Below are 12,444 nucleotides of genomic sequence, written 5' to 3'. Positions count from 1 at the left end.
TTAAGGTTTTCTACAACCGGACATTAACAAATTCCCATCTGCCCATAACCGCGGGCACGGCTTTCGAAAGTTCAAAACCCTACAAGGGTGTCCCAACTTAGCCCATCACAAGCTCTCACGGTCAACGAAGGATATTCCTTCTCCCAAGACAATCCGATCAGACTCGGAATCCCGGTTACAAGACATCTCGACAATTGTAAAACTAAACCAGCAAAGCCGCCCGAATGTGCCGACAAATCCTGATAGGAGCTGCACATATCTCGTTCTCAGGGCACACCGAATGAGCGCTCCATACAACTAAAACCAAACCTCGAGTTTCCCCGAGGGGGCGCTGCAAAGGGCTCTAGTTTGGACCAACACTCAGAGGAGCACTGGCCCGGGGGTTTAAAATAAAGATGATCCTCGGGCTCTAGAAACCCAAGGGAAAAAGAGGCTAGGTGGCGAATGGTAAAACCAAGGTTGGGTATTGCTGGAGAAGTTTTATTCAAGGCGAACTGTCAAGGGGTTCCCATTATAACCCAACCATGTAAGGAACGCAAAATCAAGGAACATAACACCAGTATGACGGAAACTAGGGAGGCAAGAGTGGAACAAAACACCAGGCATAAGGCCGAGCCTTCCACCATTTACCAAGTATATAGTTGCATTAAAATATACAAGATATAATAATGATATCCCAACAATAAACATGTTCCAACAAGGAACAAACTCCAATCTTCACCTGCAACTAGCAACGCTATAAGAGGGGCTGAGCAAAGCGGTAAGATAGCCAAACAACGGTTTGCTAGGACAAGGTGGGTTAGAGGTTTGACATGGCAATATGGGAGGCATGATAAGAAAGTGGTAGGTATCGTAGCATAGGCATAGCAATAGAGCGAGCATCTAGCAAGCAAAGATAGAAGTGATTTCGAGGGTATGGTCATCTTGCCTGCAAAGTTCTCCGAGTTGACGTTAGCTTGATCCTCGTAAACGTACTCAACGGGCTCCTCGATCACGTACTCGTCTCCCGGCTCTACCCAAAGCAAGAACACAAGCAAAGGGAGACACAATCAACCACGTGCAATGCACAATCAACATGATGCAGAACATGGCATGATATGCGGGATGCGGTATGCGGTGCATATGCATGCTTCGGAAAGGAAAGATTGAACCTGGCCTCAACTTGGAAAACCAAGAGTGCCACTGGAAATAGGAGTTGATTTCGGTCGAAATCGATATAAAGATCACCAGAATCGGATGCACGGTTTGCAAATGACAAGCGAAACAAATATGGCACAAAGCTGTGATTAACAGCACGAGGCCACCTAAAAGCATCAAGAACAACAAGCTACTGCACTCTAATATAGCAACAAAATACATGGCAGGGATCCACTCAAGATGCTTGACAAAAGATGAACACTGATTTACGGCTAATTCACTCAATAGCAGGTTCAAACAAGCATGGCAAAAGTGCAAAAGATATCAGGTTACACACTTAGTGAAATTAACAACATGTCAGGAATTTATCATCAGGAAGCAATGTTTAGAGCATGATATCAACATGCTATAGGAACATATCATGGCAAATCAATGCATGGCCTGAAGCTACTCAAAGCATACAACAAAAGTCCCTTACTGACCATAAGCCAAAAGGGATCAGAAAATACAATGGCAACCATGTGAACATAGCAATTATCGTTAACAGATTCAGACTTAGTAGAAAACTGGAACATGGCAAAAACAGATATTAAGTAGGCATGTTTACGAGCTCGATGCACTCAGCACAAGGCATTGCATGACAAACTAAGCATACACCCAGCAAGTAGACATGGCATAGAAGCTAAACATGGCAAGAACAACAACATAACTTGCATGGATCAACTACAACAACGTCGGCAAAAATGCTTAACACGTTAACATTCTGCCAGGAACATTTTATAGCAAAAGTAGAGCTCGATTGACTCAAGCTAGGGTGCTCCAAAATTGCAAGCAAAGACATGCTGGATAGAGAATAACAATATCTACAAAACATCCTTACTGATCATGCTCAAAAGAGGCATGGATCACTCTGTAACAACAAGGATACATGGCATAAAAATATTAACAGGACAAAGACTTGGAAGATTTCTAAGTCCCTGAAATCAGCAACATTACGAAAGCTACTTTGCATGCTTGTGGTAGTCACCACAGAGATCACAAAAATACATGGCATACACCCCTGTAAAGATGGCATGGCATACTTCAAAACACATGTAGGGTTCAAGTTCATAGGAGGCACACATTAATCATGGCAAAAATGACAAATGTCCAATTACTGATAAGAATCTGAAACTAATATAAACTAGGACTCTTGCAACAGCATTTAGGGCATCAAGATGAGCTCAAATGAACATGGTGCAATGGAATGAAATGAAGTACTCGTTGAGGCGAACAATTTGATGTGCTACACGCCCAAAACGGAGCCATGGATGATGAGTTATGATGCAATGAAAAATGCTAAAAGTTACTGAAATTAGGGCAAAAAGTCGACCCTAGGGTTTGGATCCAGATCTGGATCGGGATCGGCACGGAAAACGAAGATCGCCGGGAACACTGTAGTTGGCCGGAGATGACGGAGTTCGCCGGATCCGGTCCGGCCCGACCGGATCCGCGGCGAGGCGACGGCGGCCGGCGTCGACGGAGCCGGGCGGTGGCGCGGTGGAGACGGGCAGTGGCGCGGCGGAGCCAGGCGACCGGAGCAGCGGCGAGGGGCGGCGGAGCTGGTCGGTGGTCGCGGTGACGCGGCGGGGAGGCGGCACGGCGGCGGGGTGAAGCGGGCGGGCGGCGCGGCAAGGGCGGCGTCCCTCGGGCGAGGCGGCGGCGACCGGGCCGGGAGGGCCCGATCCGGGCTCTCCGGGCCGGGGGAGAGAGAGGACCGATGGGGACGCATGGCGGCTCCCGATTGGCGGCGGCGGCGATGTCCGGCGCGGACCGGACACGTCCGGCGCGCGGAGAGGAGCGGGGCTAGGGTTAGGGGTGGTATGGACCTGGAATTTCGATGGAGGGACCATTTTATAGGTAGGAGGAGCTAGGGGGCTCCAAATTGAGCACGGTTTTCGGCCACGCGATCATGATTGAACGACCTAGATGGTGGAGGGGGTTTTGGTGGGTTTTGGACCACTTTGGAGAGGTGTTGGGCTGCAACACACACGAGACCTTTACGGTCTCTCGGTTAACCGTTGGAGTATCAAACGAAGTCCAAATGGCACGAAACTTGACAGTCGGTCTGCCGGTAGTGAACCAAGGATGCTTGGAAAGTATCGGTCTAATCCGAGAACGTTTAACACCCGCACACGAAAAGAGGTAGAAAGGGACACCGGAGGACATAGGAGCGCTGGAATGCAAAACGGACAACGGGGAAAATGTTCGGATGCATGAGACGAACACATATGCAATGCAATGCACATGATGACATGATATGAGATGCATGACAAAGACAAAAGCACACGAAGAAAAAAACCCGACAACGAGGAAATAACATAACTTAGTGCCGAAAATGGCAAGAGTTGGAAAACAAATATGGCAAGTTACATACAGTGTGTTACAATACTCCACCACTACGAAAGGATCTCATCCCGAGATCTAGGACTGGAAAAACTCCGGGTACTCGGAACGGAGGTGGTCCTCGCGTTCCCAGGTGGCTTCACGGTCGGAATGATGTGACCACTTGACTTTCAGGAATTTGATAGACTTGTTGCGATTCTTGCGCTTAGTTTCTTCAAGAATAGCAACTGGGTGCTCATGATAAGACAGGTCTTCTTGGAGATCAATCTCTTCGAAGTTGATGGTGCGGTTAGGAGTCTTGAAACACTTGCGGAGTTGAGACACGTGAAACACGTCGTGCACATTTGCAAAGTTGGATGGAAGCTCAAGTTCATAGGCAAGATCGCCTCTTTTGCCCATGATCTTGAAAGGACCCACATATCTAGGGGCAAGCTTCCTTTTGATACCGAAACGATGAGTACCTTTCATTGGAGAGACGCGGAGGTAGACATGGTTTCCGATCTCGAAAGCCAAGTCACGATGCTTGCTGTCATAATAGCTCTTCTGGCGTGATTGCGCGGCTTTGAGATTTTCACGAATGACTTTGTACATTTCTTCAGCCTCTGTGATCAAGTCATTTCCAAGAAGTTGACGTTCACTAGTCTCTGACCAGTTAAGAGGAGTACGGCACTTCCTGCCATAGAGAATCTCGAATGGGGCCTTGCCCGAACTCGCTTGGAAGCTGTTGTTGTAGGAGAACTCGGCATATGTAAGACAATCTTCTCACTTCATACCGAAAGAAATGACACAAGCCCTGGGCATATCTTCAAGAATCTGATTGACTCGCTCGACTTGGCCACTAGTTTAAGGATGAAAAGTTGTGCTGAAGCGAATGTTGGTGCCCATGGCCTTCTAAAAAGAATCCCAGAACTTAGAAGTGAAGATGCTACCACGATCTGAAGATATCAACTGTGGAATGCCGTGCAAGGAGACAATCCTGGAGGTATATAGCTCTGCCAACTGAGCTGCTGTGATAGATTCTTTGATAGGAAGAAAATGAGCCACTTTAGTGAGTTTGTCGATGACAAGAAAGATAGCATCATTGCCACGCTTGGACTTTGGAAATCCAGTCACGAAGTCCATCTCAATATGGTCAAACTTCCATTCTGGAATGGCAAGAGGTTGGAGGAGACCAGCTGGTCGTTGGTGTTCTACTTTCACTCTTCTGCGGACATCACATTCATTCACGAACTGAGCAATCTCACGCTTCATTCGAGTCCACCAATACGATTGCTTGAGGTCCTGGTACATCTTTGTACTTCTAGGGTGAATAGAGAGGAGTGAATTGTGAGCCTCGTTCAAAATGACTTTACGAAGGTCACCCTTAGGAACAACAATGCGATCCTCGAAGAACAGAGTATCCTTGTCATCAAGACGATAGCACTTGTACTTGGATTGACTCTTGGCAATCCCAATCTTCACCTTCTTCACCATAGCATCAACAAGTTGAGCCTCACAAATCTGATCTTCCAAAGTAGGAGAGACTTGGAGGTTGGCAAGGAATCCTTGAGGAACAACTTGGAGATTAAGTTTGCAGAAAGCTTCACAAAGCTCCGGTTGGTAAGGCCTGATAATCAAACTGTTGCAGTAAGCCTTCCTGCTCAATGCGTCAGCAATTACATTGGCCTTGCCTGGAGTATATTCGATACTTGGATTATACTCTTGAATCATTTCGACCCAACGAGTCTGCCTGAGGTTGAGGTTTGGCTGAGTGAAGATGTACTTGAGACTCTTTGATCAGTGAAGATGTCCACTTTTCTTCCCAACAAGAGATGTCTCCATGTTAAAAGAGCATGGACAACTGCCGCCAACTCGAGGTCATGAGTGGGGTAGTTCTTTTCGTTGGGCTTCAACTGGCGAGAGGTATAGGCCACAACTTTATTCTCTTGCATCAACACTGCACCGAGACCTTGAAGGGAAGCATCACAGAAGACCTCGAACGGTTTGGATTCATCAGGAGGAGTCAAAACTGGAGCAGTGACTAACTTCTCTTTCAGGGTGTTGAAAGCGATGTCACATTCAGGCGACCAGACATACTTCACATGCTTCTACAGGAGGTTGGAAAGAGGCTTCGCGATCTTAGAGAAGTTCTCAACGAACCTTCGACAATAGCTTGCGAGCCCAAGGAACCTGCGGAGTTGCTTCACATTCTGAGGTGTTTCCCAATTCACAATTGCAGACACCTTCTCAGGATTAACAGCTATGCCCTTGGCGGAGATGGTATGACCAAGGTAGAGAACCTCATCGAGCCAAAACTCGCACTTTGAAAACTTCGCATAGAACTGATGTGCTTTGAGTTTATCCAGCACCAATCTCAAGTGCTTGGCATGATCTTCTTTGTTCTTAGAAAAGACCAAAATGTCATCGAGGTAGACCAAGATGAAGTCATTTGTGTAGGCGTTGAAGATGAAGTTCATCATGCGAGAGAATGTTGGAGGAGCGTTGACAAGGCCGAAAGACATGACAGTGTATTCATATGAACCATAGCTTGTTCTGAATGATGTCTTGGGGATATCTTCTTCACGAATGCGAATCTGATGATAGCCCATACGGAGATCAAGCTTGGAGAATACTTGAGCACCTTTGAGTTGTTCAAAAATCTCATTGATGTTGGGAAGTGGGTACTTGTTCTTTATGGTCTTCTTGTTCAATGGACGGTAGTCGACACAAAGTCGGTCCGTTCCATCCTGCTTCTTGACGAAAAGAACACCACAACCCCATGGAGAAGAACTTGGTCGGATGACACCGGATCCGCGGCGAGGCGACGACGGCCGGCGTCGACGGAGCCGGGCGGTGGTGCGGCGGAGCCAGGCGGCCAGAGCAGCGGCGAGGGGCGGCGGAGCTGGTCGGCGGTCGCGGCGAGGCGGCGGGGAGGCGGCACGGCGGCGGGGCGAAGCGGGCGGGCGGCGCGGCGACGACCGGGCTGGGAGGGCTTGATCCGGGCTCTCCGGGTCGTGGGAGAGAGAGGACCGACGGGGACGCGGTGCGGCTCCCGATTGGCGGCGGCGGCGATGTCCGGCGCGGACCGGACACGTCCGGCGCGCGGAGAGGAGCGGGGCTAGGGTTAGGGGTGGTATGGATCCGGAATTTCGGTGGATGGGCCTTTTTATAGGTAGGAGGAGCTAGGAGGCTCCAAATTGAGCACAGTTTTCGGCCACGCGATCGTGATCGAACGACCTAGATGATGGAGGGGGTTTAGGTGAGTTTTGGGCCACTTTGGAGAGGTGTTGGGCTGCAACACACACGAGGCCTTTACTGTCCCTCGGTTAACCGTTGGAGTATCAAACGAAGTCCAAATGGCACGAAACTTGACAGGCGGTCTACCGGTAGTGAACCAAGGCCACTTGGAAAGTCGCGGTCCAATCCGAGAACGTTTAACACCCGCACATGAAAAGAGGTAGAAAGGGACACCGGAGGACATAGGAGCGCCGGAATGCAAAACGGACAACGGGGAAAATGCTCGGATGCATGAGACGAACACGTATGCAATGCAATGCACATGATGACATGATATGAGATGCATGACAAAGACAAAAGCACACATAGACAAAAACCCGACAACGAGGAAATAACATAACTTAGTGCCGGAAATGGCAAGAGTTGGAAAACAAATATGGCAAATTACATACGGGGTGTTACAGATAACTAAACACCATGATAAGTTTTTGACCCGTGGGGGGAATTTGTTGCTGAAACATACCCCTGATAAATTTTGTGTAAATAGCATGATATTTTAAGCACTACGGGCTTGATAGGTTACCTAGAATCATCATGATAACTTTTTGTTCCAATAATTTTTGTGTAAATAACATGATAATATAAGCACTGCATAACCGATAACTTGCAATATAAACATGATGGTAACTTTTTTACCAAAGGAAAATAAGTTGTTAAAAACATACACCCGCCTCGCGCGTGGGCCTCTTGTATGAACACAACACATGGCGTGCCACGGGAAAGTCACATAATGTTTAGTGTCATGAGGGGCACACGTGCTATAGGCGTGATAAGTTACACAAAAACATCATGGTAATTTTTGACCTGTGGAAAAAGCTATCGAAACACAGGGAGTCCTGGATTAGGGGGTGTTCGGGTAGCCGGACTATACCTTCAGCCGGACTCCAGTACTATGAAGATACAAGATTGAAGACTTCGTCCCGTGTCCGGATGGAACTTTCCTTGGCGTGGAAGGCAAGCCTGGCGATGCGGATATTCAAGATCTCCTACCATTGTAACCGACTTTGTGTAACCCTAACCCTCTCCGGTATCTATATAAAACCGGAGGGTTTTAGTCCGTAGTACAACTCCATCATACAACAATCATACCATAGGCTAGCTTCTAGGGTTTAGCCTCCTTGATCTCGTGGTAGATCTACTCTTGTACTACCCATATCATCAATATTAATCAAGCAAGACGTAGGGTTTTACCTCCATCAAGAGGGCCCGAACCTGGGTAAAACATCGTGTTCCTTGCCTCCTGTTACCATCCGTCCTAGATGCACAGTTCGGGACCCCCTACCCGAGATCCGCCGGTTTTGACACCGACATTGGTGCTTTCATTGAGAGTTCCTCTATGTCGTCGCTTTTAGGCCCGATGGCTCCTTCGATCATCAACAACGATGCAGTCCAGGGTGAGACTTTTCTCCCGGGACAGATCTTCGTCTTCGGCGGCTTCGCACTGCGGGCCAATTTGCTTGGCCACCTTGAGCGGATCGAAAGCTACGCCCCTGGCCATCAGGTCAGGTTTGGAAGCCTAAACTACACGGCTGACATCCGCGGGGACTTGATCTTCGACGGATTCGAGCCACAGCCAAGCGCGCCGCATTGTCTCGATGGGCATGATATAGCTCTGCCGCAGAACAGCGCTTTGGAGGCCGCACACGCACCGGTTCCAACCATTGATTCGGAGCCTACTGCGCCGATCGAGGATCAGCGGTTGGACGCTGCCTCCGGGGCTGCGATCTCAGAGGCGATCGAGCCGAACTCCAGCCCCGCACTCCGCATGGCCCGTGACTCCGAGGAGCCGGATTCCTCTCCGAACTCCGAGCCCCCCGCGCCCCTGCCGATCGAATCCGATTGGGCGCCGATAATGGAGTTCACCGTCGCGGACATCTTTCAGCACTCGCCCTTCGGCGACATCCTGAATTCTCTAAAGTCTCTCTCTTTATCAGGAGAGCCCTGGCCGGACTACGGTCAGCAAGGTTGGGATACGGACGATGAAGAAATTCAAAACCCACCCACCACCCACTTCGTAGCCACTGTCGACGACTTAACCGACATGCTTGACTTTGACTCCGAAGACATCGACGGCATGGACGACGATGCAGGAGACGAACAAGAACCAGCACCTGTAGGGCGCTGGAAGGCCACCTCCTCATACGACATATATATGGTGGACACTCCAAAGGATGGAGACGGCGATGGAACAGCGGGGGACGATACCTCTAAGAAACAGCCCAAGCGCCGGCGTCGGCGGCGCCGCTCTAGATCCCGCCAAAGCAAAAACAGTGATTCCGGCACGGGAGATAATACTACTCTGGATAGCGCCGAAGAACACCCCCTCCAGCAAGATTCAGCACAGGAGGACAGAGAAGCCAGCCCTCACGAGAGGGCGGCGGACAAAGAGGTTGAGGACGATAATTATATGCCTCCCTCCGAAGACGAGGCAAGCCTCGACGACGACGAGTTCGTCGTGCCAGAGGATCTCGCCGAACAAGAGCGTTTTAAACGCAGGCTTATGGCCATGGCAAGCAGCCTCAAGAAAAAGCAGCAACAGCTTAGAGCTGATCAGGATTTGCTAGCTGACAGATGGACTAAAGTCCTTGCGGCCGAAGAGTATGAACTCGAACGCCCCTCCAAGAGTTACCCAAAGCGCAGGCTGCTACCCCGACTAGAGGAGGAAGCACCTACATCACCAGCGCATGACATGGCCGACCGGCCACCTCGTGGCCGCGACAGAGAGGCCTCTCGGCCCTCCACTCAAGCCATGACCCGGCGCCGCGTCAAGCATACTAAGGCACGGGAAAATGCGCCCGACCTGCGTGACATACTGGAGGACAAGGCAAGGCAAACAAGACCGATCTACGGGTCGCGCAGACGCCCCACGGCACGTGACGGTGATCGTCACTTCGGATGCAATGAATCCGGCCGGGCCGAACTCAACAGACAAAGCTTCTTTGAGCTGCGTCGTGATATAGCCCAATACAGAGGCGCCGCACACCCACTATGCTTCACAGATGAAGTAATGGATCATAAAATCCCTGAGGGCTTCAAACCCGTAAACATCGAATCGTACGATGGCACAACAGATCCTGCGGTATGGATCGAGGATTATCTCCTTCATATCCACATGGCCCGCGGTGATGATCTACACGCCATCAAATACCTCCCACTCAAACTTAAGGGACCGGCCCGGCATTGGCTTAACAGCTTGCCAGCAGACTCAATCGGTTCTTGGGAGGACCTGGAAGCCGCATTCCTTGACAACTTCCAGGGCACTTATGTGCGACCACCGGACGCCGATGACCTAAGCCACATAATTCAGCAGCCAGAGGAATCGGCCAGGAAATTCTGGACATGGTTCCTAACAAAGAAAAACCAGATAGTCGACTGCCCGGACGCAGAGGCCTTAGCAGCCTTCAAGCATAATATCCGTGACGAGTGGCTTGCCCGGCACCTGGGACAGGAAAAGCCGAAATCTATGGCAGCCCTCACGACACTCATGACCCGCTTTTGCGCGGGAGAAGACAGCTGGCTAGCTCGCAGCAACAACTTAACCAAGAACCCTGGTAATTCGAATACCAAGGACAAAAGTGACAGGTCGCGTCGGAAAAAACAAAAGCGCCGCGTTAACAGCAACAGCAACGAGGACACGGCAGTTAATGCCGGATTCCTAGGCTATAAATCCGGTCAACGGAAAAAGCCATTCAAAAGAAATACTCAGGGCCCGTCCAGTTTGTACCGAATACTCGACCGCTTGTGCTTGATACATGGCACCCCCGAAAAGCCAGCCAATCACACCAACAGGGATTGTTGGGTGTTCAAGCAGGCAGGCAAGTTAAGAGCCGAAAACAAAGACAAGGGGCTATATAGAGACGACGAGGAGTAGCCCAAGCCGCCGAACAACAATGGACAGAAGGGATTTCCCCCGCAAGTGCGGATGGTGAACATGATATACGCAACCCACATCCCCAAGAGGGAGCGGAAGCATGCGTTACGGGACGTATATGCGATAGAGCCAATCTCCCCAAAGTTCAACCCATGGTCCTCCTGCCCGATCACCTTTGATCGAAGGGACCACCCCACTAGAATCCGTCACGGCGGCTTCGGCGCATTGGTTCTAGACCCAATCATTGACGGATTTCATCTCACAAGAGTCCTCATGGACGGCGGCAGCAGCCTGAACCTGCTTTACCAGGATTCAGTGCGAAAAATGGGCATAGATCCCTCGAGGATCAAGCCCACCAAAACGACCTTTAAAGGCGTCATACCAGGTGTAGAAGCCAACTGTACAGGCTCAGTCACACTGGAAGTGGTCTTCGTATCTCCGGATAACTTCCGAAGCGAGGAGTTAATCTTCGACATAGTCCCGTTCCGTAGTGGCTATCACGCACTGCTCGGGCGAACCGCATTCGCAAAATTCAACGCGGTACCGCACTATGCATACCTCAAGCTCAAGATGCAAGGCCCTAGAGGAGTAATCACGGTCAATGGGAACACTGAACGCTCCCTCCGAACGGAGGAGCACACGGCAGCGCTCGCAGCAGAAGTACAAAGCAGCCTCTCTAGGCAATTCTCCAGTTCGGCCTTCAAAAAGCCGGACACTGTCAAGCGCGCCCGGAGTACCCTACAACAAGACCGCCTGGCACGTTCTGAGCTAGCGTAGCAATGCGGCCCCAACCCTAGCCCTCGCGATATAGCGAAACCAGTGCTTCGCGTACATAACTACGCTCTTGAAATACCATGGGCACAGGGGAAGGGGCACTATCACGGCACGCCCGAAATATGGCTTAAACCGCACCAGGGGCTGCCAGATTCCTTTTTTTTCTCTTACTCTCAGGACTCCATACTTCGGACGACCTGTTCGGCAATTCAACTGCTGCACAAACGATGCAAGATCCAGGAAAGCAGACAAGCCACGCCGCATTATGGAACTCCCAGGTGGTCTCTATTGCGAGCAGTATACCTGTTTTTAATGCAATTCCGCGGCCTGCCCCTGGCCAGGACATGTTAAATAGTCCAATTTCTTTTGCTTATCGCACTATTTGTATCGTTCCGCTTTCATAGCAGCCTTTCTATAAACAATGCATAGCTTTTTGTCTATTTTTTGCATTATCCTCTTTTTATATATATGTTTATTAATAACATGTTGCATCCGTACACTGTGGTATGGCAAAAATACGCCAGGGGCTTCATTACCCATCAATATGGTGTGAGAAGTCCGTACACTTTCACAAGTGCGGCACCCCGAACTTATAGCACTATATGCATCGGCTCCGAATCATGATTTGGGTCAATAGTTGGGTTTGCCCGGCTCCTATGTTTTGGTGCCTTACGTTCCGCTATATCGGCTAAGGTAGCACTAGGAGAACTACTGCGATTGTGCCCCAGTTGAGTTGGGCTGAGCAACTCAGTAGAGAAAGCTAAAACTGACTGTCATGATGAGGTGAGAGACCGGTCGCTGTTCGAGAGGTTTTTCGAGTCCTTAAAGACTTATGCCGCTTCGAGCGAGGAACCGGCTTTGTCCAGCCAAGGCGTGGATAGCGCCTCGAACTCGGTCTTCCGAATACTAGGGGCTTCGCCGAAATTTAAAATTATAGAGTTCTATGGCTAAGTGAGAGTGTTCAAGCATTATAGTCCGATTGCCTTGTTCGTTGTGCTGAG

This window comes from Triticum urartu, chromosome 3 (assembly GCF_003073215.2).
Source record: "Triticum urartu cultivar G1812 chromosome 3, Tu2.1, whole genome shotgun sequence".
NCBI classification, from domain to species: domain Eukaryota; kingdom Viridiplantae; phylum Streptophyta; class Magnoliopsida; order Poales; family Poaceae; genus Triticum; species Triticum urartu.
Note: the sequence above shows the minus strand (reverse complement) of the source record.